We start from the raw sequence: 9,460 nt of genomic DNA, 5'->3' as shown, positions 1-9,460 counted from the left end.
ATGCCACTCTGCCCTATATGTCACTCTGCCTCCCTAACATTCCTTTTAACCCCCTATATGCCACTCTGCCTCCCTGATATTCTTTTTAACCCCATATATGCCCCTCTGCCTCCCTGATATCCTTTTTAACCCCTTTATGCCACTCTGGCGCTAGAAAGCCCTTATACCCCCCTTTATGCCACTCTTACCCTCCCCGACTTACCAGTGCTTCCCTAGACTTCTCCAACCTCTGCTGCTGCTGCCGGCACTTCTATGAATGAGCACCAGAAGGTCATGTGACGCCATAGAAGCCCCGACAGCAGTGGAGGTTGTCGGCACACATCGCACAGACCTCCTCCGGCTGCCGGAGAGGAGGATCCGGTTCCCCTGATTAGAAGACGACCTCGAATATAAGACAATGGTTATTTTTCAGAGAATTTGGTCTGAAAAAAACCTTGTCAAATACCTTGTCAAACCTTGAGCAAATACGGTATATGGTACGGTATGGCTTTTTCCCACTTTCTCTAATGGCCACTCTACCTGGCTTTAGAACTCTTTTGCTAGTCATATTGTGTCAGCTGGGCCTTGTTCTCTTGTGCAGCCCCGCCCTTTAACCCCTTAAGGACCAGGCTGTTTTTTTAACTTTTTGTACCCTTTCAGACCGAGGCTGTTTTAACACTTTTGCAGTGCTCGTGTTTAGATGTAATTTTCTCCTCACCCATTTAGTGTACCCACACAAGTTATATATTGTTTTTTTCAGGACCAGAAGGGCTTTCTTCAAATACCATTTTATTGATCATATTATCTAATTTCCTATAAGAAAAAAACTTTTTTTCTCACCTTTATTTGAAAAAAAGCTAATGAAAAACCTGCTAAATAGATTCTACTATTTGTCCTGAGTTTAAAAATACCCTATGTTCTAGGTTTTTTGGCAAGTTATTGGGCAATCAGTACAGGTAGCGTTTTTTTTCCAAATCTGGTCATTCCATCTCATGTGTTATTTGAGGTATCTTTAAAGCCGGCCAATGCAATGCAATCGTTGATGCCCTCCTAAACTCTTTTAAAACGGGCGTCCAGTGTATGGCGGACGTTGACGCCCCAGGGAGGGGCCAAACATGGCCCCTGATGCCGATCTTGGTGTTGCCGAATGCCTCGACATTGAGGCATTACAGCAACACCGTTTAAGCTTGTTTAATGAAAGGACGTGCCAGGCACGTCATTGGTCGTTACCTGACTGCTTGTGTTTGACATGCCTGGGCCGTCATTGGACATTAAATACCTGTTACTTATTGCCAACAGGGCCTTTGCGTTGGGTTTCTGACTTCTGGTTGTGGCTTGCTTATCTGGCTCCCTGTTTGACAGTTTCTCTTGCTGCTGCTCCTACTCTTGGCCGGTGTTTCCTTTCTGAGGGTTATCCTACCTTGAGAACTATCAAGCCAAGTGCCCTATATCTGGCCTGTGCCAAGCACCTCAGACAAAATAATGATGAGAGTAATGGACCACAAAAGCAGGTGAAAAAAGATGCTGTGCCTTGAAAATATGCATCTTCTACCTATATTTGCTTGTTTAGCACAATTGTCAAATTGTTCACAGGATAATTACTATGGTTTATATGCCATATATAGGTTATCTAATCTAATACTCTGAATTCTTAAGGAACTAATGACTAGATTGATATGTATTTATGTTTCTCATTTTGTAACATGTGTTGTGTATTCCACCAAATCAAAAATATAGTTACTAAATAAATGTTTGGAAAAATGCTGCAGTGTATTCAAATATACAGTGTCACCACATTTCCATGTAAAATTGTAAACCAAACTTACTGTAGTATTACAAACCTTCACTAGATGGTGACATTGAATTATTTTTCTAAATCAGAAAGTGTGTATTCACAAATCATACCAATATGGAAAAATTGAACAGTAAGGTCTCTGCTTGCATTACTTATACTATTGAGACCATAGAGAAGCTAGCTGTGTCCAAAAGCAAATGTAGCTCCTCGCTGTTTTGGTAAGGTTTGCGTAATTGTTTTATAAGAAAAATATAAATTTCAAGCTATATCTAATAAGCAAAGAAAGAAACAAAACAGACAATAATAAGAAAGTCAACACATAACACTTTTATTTTTACTCATATTACAAATGTAAATAAATACCAAAATTTTTTCGGAAAAAACGATTACATAGGGGACAACAGGATGTTGAGTTACAGATAATTTTTTTATTATGTTTAATAGAGGTACATTACTAAAAAAGAAGGTTGTTTAAAAGCGTGGAGTAGCATTGTATATCACAAGAAAAATCTGAAATGTTCATCACATCTTTATATTTTAGGATATTACATTATTTGTAAAGCACCGGCAAATTACATAGCACCATTACAATAGAGGTGATGACAAATTAACCAAAACATTAAAATTGGCATTAATTTAAGATTAGACACACTGTACAGAAGCCGGGGAAGGCTTTATTCTTGTAATATGATTACCCTGTCACACCCATAAATCTAGCTTGAAAGGACCAGTAGATTTTCACCCCAGAATCTATACATTACACAAATGAACAATATCTCAGGAGTACAGTGACGAGAAAGAGTAAGCAAACTATTACCAGCAAATATGTAAGCGAACTCTTGCGAGCATTTATGTATAAATTTGTCTTAAAATATGATCTGAGTTACAATAACAAACATAATCTATTTTAATTAATAGCACACAAATTATTGTATTGTTCTCATTCATATTCACTACATCATTCAAACATTCACAGTGTGGGTTGAAAAAAGTTTGTGAACCCGTAGGGTAATTACTTCAACAAAAGCTAACTGGAGTCGAGAGTTAGCAAACATGACATGGAAATGAAAGTGTGTTTAGGGCTACTTTGACATAAAAAGACACACATTTTTATGTTATTCTCAAGGAGCATCTTCTGATGTGAGCCATGCCTCCCAAAAAAATAAAAATAGGACCTACAATCAAAAATTGGTGATTTGCATAAAGCTGTAATGGGTTACAAAGTAATCTCAAAGAGTTTACATATTCATCAGTTACAATTTAGACATTTTTTTTTAGAAAGTCATATGATAGAATACTCAAAGAGGTAAAAAAAAACAGCTAAAGTCTTAAAGGAATTATTGGAACTGGTTAACACTTCTGTTCGTGACTATATCATACGCCAAACATTGAACAGACATGGAGCCCATGGCAAGACAATACAGAGGAAGCCGCTACTCTTTAATTTAATATTGCTGCATTGGCGGTTGCGGGCACACGTGTGTGTATATATATATATATATATATATATATATATATATACATACACACTATAATGGTTCTCTCTCAGTTGGTTCCAGCGTACATGATGTAATAGCCCAGTGATATTAGGAACTGTGAGTTTTCATTTGTATCTAAATCAGGGCTCGACAAATCCCAGGCGCCAGGTCGCCATGGAGACTGAGAATTTTGTCCTGGCGCCTAGGTGTTTGTCAGCCTGTTAAATCCCCCCAAAATGCCCCATGTCACCATGGGCAGACCAGCACAGCCACCACGAGCCCGCCCCCCGAGCCAGTGATCACTCCCACGGAGTGATTCTGTAGGCTGAAAACGCGATTGCCGGCAAACCAGTAATTGCGTTTTCAGCTGCCACAGACAGCTTCAGGGAAGGGGGTTGTGTGTTGATTGGGTCCCCACACAAGTGTTGGGACCTGACACAACACCCCCTGCTGCCTGATCGCTCCATGAGAGCGAAAGTGCAGCGTTAACCCCTTCAATGGCGTGATTGCGGCATTTTAGGGGTTAATTCCCGTTTTGTACGGGGCTCTGCTGCTGGTGGGCTTACAGGCAGACCAGCAACAGCAAAAACGAGCCCCCACAAGCCCTTTGATGACTCCTGTAGGCATGGAAGCCTACAGCAGTCATCAGAGACTCCTCCCTGCAATGGCTGGTCTATAGACCAGCAATTGCGTCCCAGCTGCCAGAGGTAGCTTCAGGGACAGGGGAAAGATGGTGCGGTTAGCAGCAGGGGTTGTCTGCGTCCATCGCGCAGACCTTCTCCTTCAGAGATCAGAGTTCCCCTCACTGGGGAATGCTCTCTGACAGCTGGGGAAGGTCTGCGTGATTTACCCAGACAACCTCCGCTGCTAACCGCACCTCCTTCCGGCTGCAGTGGACTCTCTATACGCCACTCTGCCTCGTGAAATGCTTTATACCTACCTATATGCCACTCTGCCCCATAATATGCCTTTTAACCCCTTAAATGCCAGAGTGGCATATAGGGGTATAAGGCATTTCTGGAGGCAGAATGGCACATAGGGGGTCAAAAGGCATATCATGGGGCACAGTGGCATATAGAGGGTTAAAAGGCATATCATGGGGCACAGTGGCATTTAGAGGGTTAAAAGGCATATTCATGGGGCACAGTGGCATATAGGGGTTTAAGGCATTTATGGGGCAGAGTGACAAGCCTGGGGGCAGATGTGCATAACTGGGGGGCAGGTTGGAAAATAAAAGGAATTAAAAACAAAATATTTTTCTCAATCATAGCTTTTATTAAAAAAAATAGTTTACATAGTTTACATGAATTAACATTTACTGGTTAAACTTTTTTCCTATAGGGTCGTCTTATATTCAGGCTTTTTCTTTTTTTTCCTAAATTAATATTCAGATTTTGGGGGGTCGTCTTATAATCGAGCAAATACGGTATATATTTTTTGGTAATTTTGCATCTTGTTAGTGGGATTTATATAGTCAGCAATGTATTCTGACTTAGTAGTAGGGCAGCAACTCAAAGCTGTGGTGAATCGGCACTACCTCTATAGGATGCATGTCTTTAAGACTTGAGCGCCAGGCAGAGGCAGACTGAGATCATCCATGAATTTAAACAGTGTAAACCAATTTTAATATAATATTAAATAATATTGGCAGCTATTTAAAAATATAAGCAGTTCTAATCATAAATATATAAATGAAGAAAATCAATAAATATATTAACTGTGATATAACTGCCTTCACTATATACTGTGCCAGACATTGACAGTGCTACAGCATAGGCCATCACTATATACTGTGCCAGACATTGACAGTGCTACAGCATAGGGCATCACTATATACTGTGCCAGACATTGACATTGTCGTATATAGTGATGGCAGTTATCCTGTACCACACAGGATAACTGCCATCACTATATACGGAGCCAAAATAAAGAAGCAGAGGCTCAGCACTTCAAATAATAAGGTGAGTTTATTTCACACAGGCAACGTTTCGACGCACAGGTCTTTCTCAAGCCTGGACATTGACGGTGGTACAGCATAACTGTCATCACTATATATTGTGCCATACTTTGAAGGTGGTACAGCATAACTGCCATCACTATATACTGAGCCAGAGATTGACAGAGGTACAACATAACTGCCATCACTATATATTGTGCCATACTTTGAAGGTGGTACAGCATAACTGCCATCACTATATACTGAGTCAGACATTGACGGTGCTGCAGCATAACTGCCATCAATATATACTGAGCCAAACATTGACGGTGGTACAGCATAACTCTCATCACTATATAATGTGCCAGACACTGACAGTGTTACCAAAATCAGTGCCTCACTCTGTATATAGTGATATAAGTTAAGTTGCACTGTTAAGAAAAGAGTTGAAAAATACTTAATTAATTCTAATAATAAATATACAAGTACACATATATCTACTATGACATAATTGCTATCACCATATACTGTGCCAGACATTGACGGTGGTACAGCATAACTGACACCACTATATACTGAACCAGAATTGAAGGTGATACTCCTGGGTCACAGCCCGTCCTGGGGTAAGTGTTTGGTGTAGCTGAATGCCTCCTGATTAAGGCATTCCAGCGACACCATTGAAGTTTAGGAGGTGATCGTAGATCGCCTCCTAAACTCTTTTAAAACGGGTGTCCGCCGCCATACAGTGTATGGCGGATGTTGACGCCACGGGGAGGGGCCAGACATGGCCCCTGATGCCGATCTCGGCGTTACTGAATGCCTTGACATCGAGGAATTACAGCAACGCCGTTTAAGCGAACAAAGTGATCGTTGATCACTTTCTAAGCTTATTTAATTTAATGACGGTTCAGGACCGTCAAAGGTCATTAAGTGACCGTTTTTGCGTGACGGTCCTGAACCGGCAAAGGTCGTGAAGGGGTTAAAGGGAGTTGTGTAATGTACAGTGTAATGGTAGTGAATCAGGGATGACAACAAATGAGAAGGATTTGGGAATTGTTACAGACAACAAACTAGGCAACAATGTGCAATGTCAGTCAGCAGTTGCTAAGGCCAGCAAGGTATTGTCATGTTTATAGATTTGCCCCTTTATAAATCAATGGTAAGACCACACCTTGGATATGCTGTGCAATTTTGGGCACCTATTCTAAAGAAGGATATTATAGCACTGGAAAAAGAGGCGGGCTACAAAATTAATAAAAGGTTAATTTAAATCTGTTTAGTTTAGAAAAACGGCGCCTCAGAGGGGATATGATAGCATTTTACAAATATATTCGGGCCAAACCATACAAACCATTGTGTGGAAATCTATTCATAAACAGGACTATGCATAGGACACGTGGTCACGCATTTAGACTGGAAGAAAGGAAATTAAGTCTAAGGTTTTGCTTACAGTTTTTTACAGTTAGGAGAATAAGGATGTGGAATTCTCCGCCTGCAGAGGTAGTTTTATCAGAGTCTGTACAGAACCTCCTTCCCTCAGCCAGGGCATTGAAAATGGGTCGTGGATGGGTATTCCACCCCACCGACACACACTTTAGGTCTTTAAAGTGGGAGTGTGGCCGATATTCAGGGTTTAGCGCAGGAATGCACAGTTCGTGCTGGGCGGGTGTTTATTTTTCATTTTCATTTCCTTCCTGCTGTGGGTAAGCAACAGGGTTAGGATCCAGATCCCCCGCAGCGCTGCAGGGGACCTGGATCCTCCTCTCTGGCAGCGCTTAGACAACCTCCACTTCCACTGGGGCTTCTATGGTGGAGCACCGGTGCGTGACATAACCTTCCGGGGCTCCACCATAGAAGCCCCGGCGGAAGTGTTGACAATAGAGGTTGTCTACGCGTTGTCTTACCAATGCACCCCCAGACTCCCAGGTGTCTAGCGGGGCCTCCGCCAGTGCTTCTCCGTCATAGAAGCCCCGGCGGAAATGCCGGCAATGGAGGTTGTCTGCACGCATCATGCAGATGTCCACCAGCCGGCCCTGCTGGACACCTGGGAGTGCATTGGTAAGTTGGGGTGGGGGGAGTGGCATTTCTGGGGGGGTAGTGTGGCACTTCTAGGGGGCATAAAGCATATCTGGGGGGCAGGTAGGCATATCTAGGGGGCATAAAGCATATCAGGGGTTATAAAGCATATTAGGGGCAGAGTGGCATATCAGGGGTTAAAAAGCATATGGCACTTCTAGGGGGCATAAAGCATATCTGGGGGGCAGGTCAGTGGGCAAACATACAAAATCAGCAGGGAATCAAAACATTTTCCTTCACTGTATATAGTGACATGAGTTGCGGTGCCCTGTACACCTTAACTCCCATCGCTTTAATCTGAGGTAGGCACTGATGGTGGTGCCTTCCCTTCTGCAGCTCCTCTTCCCACACTGTTTCTCCTTCTTAGTCTGTGTTTTCCTACTCCTCCTCCGACATTCATGCTCACAGACATTTATGTTCACACATATACATTCATGATACATACACATTAATGCTCACATGCATTCAAACATACATGCATTCAAACATACCCACTCCCTCCTTCATGCTTTTGCTGTGTGCATTATATGTTTTCTCGTATTCATATTACTATTTGGAGGCAAACTGTTCAAATATGCCACTCAGGGCCTTGTGTGTTAGAATCTCCCCAGGTCATTGATATATAAATAGATGCTATGGGGAATTTTTTACAAAAATGAAAAATAATTTAATGCTAGGAAGATAAAGTTTCCAGTGCATAGGCAAAGATGTCCCTTTCCGTATATAAGAGATGCTTCCAGCTTTGTGGAAATAATTTGGGGAAGGCCCTTTTCTATTCCAGCGTGGCTGTGCCCCAGTGCACAAAGAAAGGTCCATAAAGAGAACATGACTGCCCCGCATAGAACCCTGACCTCAAACCTACTGAACGCCATTGTAGTGAACTGGAATGAGATTGTGAGCCAGGACTTCTCTTCAGTGCCTGACCTCACAAATACTCTACTGGATGAATGGGCAAAAATTCCAAAATCCTGTTGGTGTAACGGTCGGGTGTAGATAGGAAGCTCATGTACCGAAGTCCAAGGAAGGCTTTAAATATCTTGTGTGTCTCATTTAGGTAAAAATCCAGTACAATCCAAATGAGTGAGCTTCTTGATAAGCAATATAGCCATGAAAATTCAGATAGGACTTGTCAAACTTGGGGTACTTTGACGTAGTGGCCGGCTAAGCAATTTATGGCCATATACAGCGGATACAAAAAGTCTACACACCCCTGTTAATATGCCAGGTTCTTGCGATGGTAAAGAATGAGAAAAAGATAAATCATGTCAGAACATGTCAGGTCACCTTTAATGTGACCTATAATGTGAACAATTCAATTGCAAAACAAACTGAAATTTTTGAGGGGAAAAAAAACCCAAAAAAAACTTACAATAACCTGGTAGCATGAGTGTGCACATCCTCTTATAACTGGGGCTGTGTTCAGAATTGACCAATCACATTCAAACCCATGTTAAGTAGAAGTCATTACACAGCTGTCGTCATTTAAAGTGACTCATTTTAAAGTGACTGATTAATCACAAATAAAGTTCAGCTGTTCTAGTAGGATTTAACCAACATTTGCTTAGTTGCATCTCAGAGCAAAAGCCATGGTCCGCAGAGAGCTTCCAAAGCATCAGAGGGATCTCATTGTTGAAATATATCAGTCAGGAGAAGGGTACAAAAGAATTTCCAAAGAATTAGATATACCATGGAACACAGTCAAGTCATCATCAAGTGGACAAAATACGGCACAATAGAGACATTACCAAGCACAGGACGTCCCTCCAAAATTGATGAAAAGGCGAGAAGAAAACTGGCCTTAAAAGAGGCCTACTGCAAAATTAAAGCTACTGCAGGAATTTCTGGCAAGTACTGGCTGTGTGCCACAGGTGACAAAAATCTCCCGTATTCCCCATATGAGCTATGGGTTAGGGTGACAAGAAGGAACCTTTTCTTACAAAGAAAAACATCCAAGCCCAGCTGAAATTTGCAAAAACAAACATCAAGTCCCCCAAAAGCACGTGGGAAAATGTGTTATGGTCTGATAAAACCAAGGTTGAACTTTTTGGCCATAATTCCAAAAGGTATGTTTAGTGCAAAAACAACATTGCACATCACCAAAAGAACACCTTACCCTCAGTGAAGCATGGTGATGGCAGCATCATGCTTTGGGGCTGTTTTTCTTCATTGTCAAATACCAGTTATGAATTAGTAAAA

This window comes from Spea bombifrons, chromosome 3 (genome assembly GCF_027358695.1).
Source record: "Spea bombifrons isolate aSpeBom1 chromosome 3, aSpeBom1.2.pri, whole genome shotgun sequence".
Lineage (NCBI taxonomy): Eukaryota > Metazoa > Chordata > Amphibia > Anura > Pelobatidae > Spea > Spea bombifrons.
Note: the sequence above shows the minus strand (reverse complement) of the source record.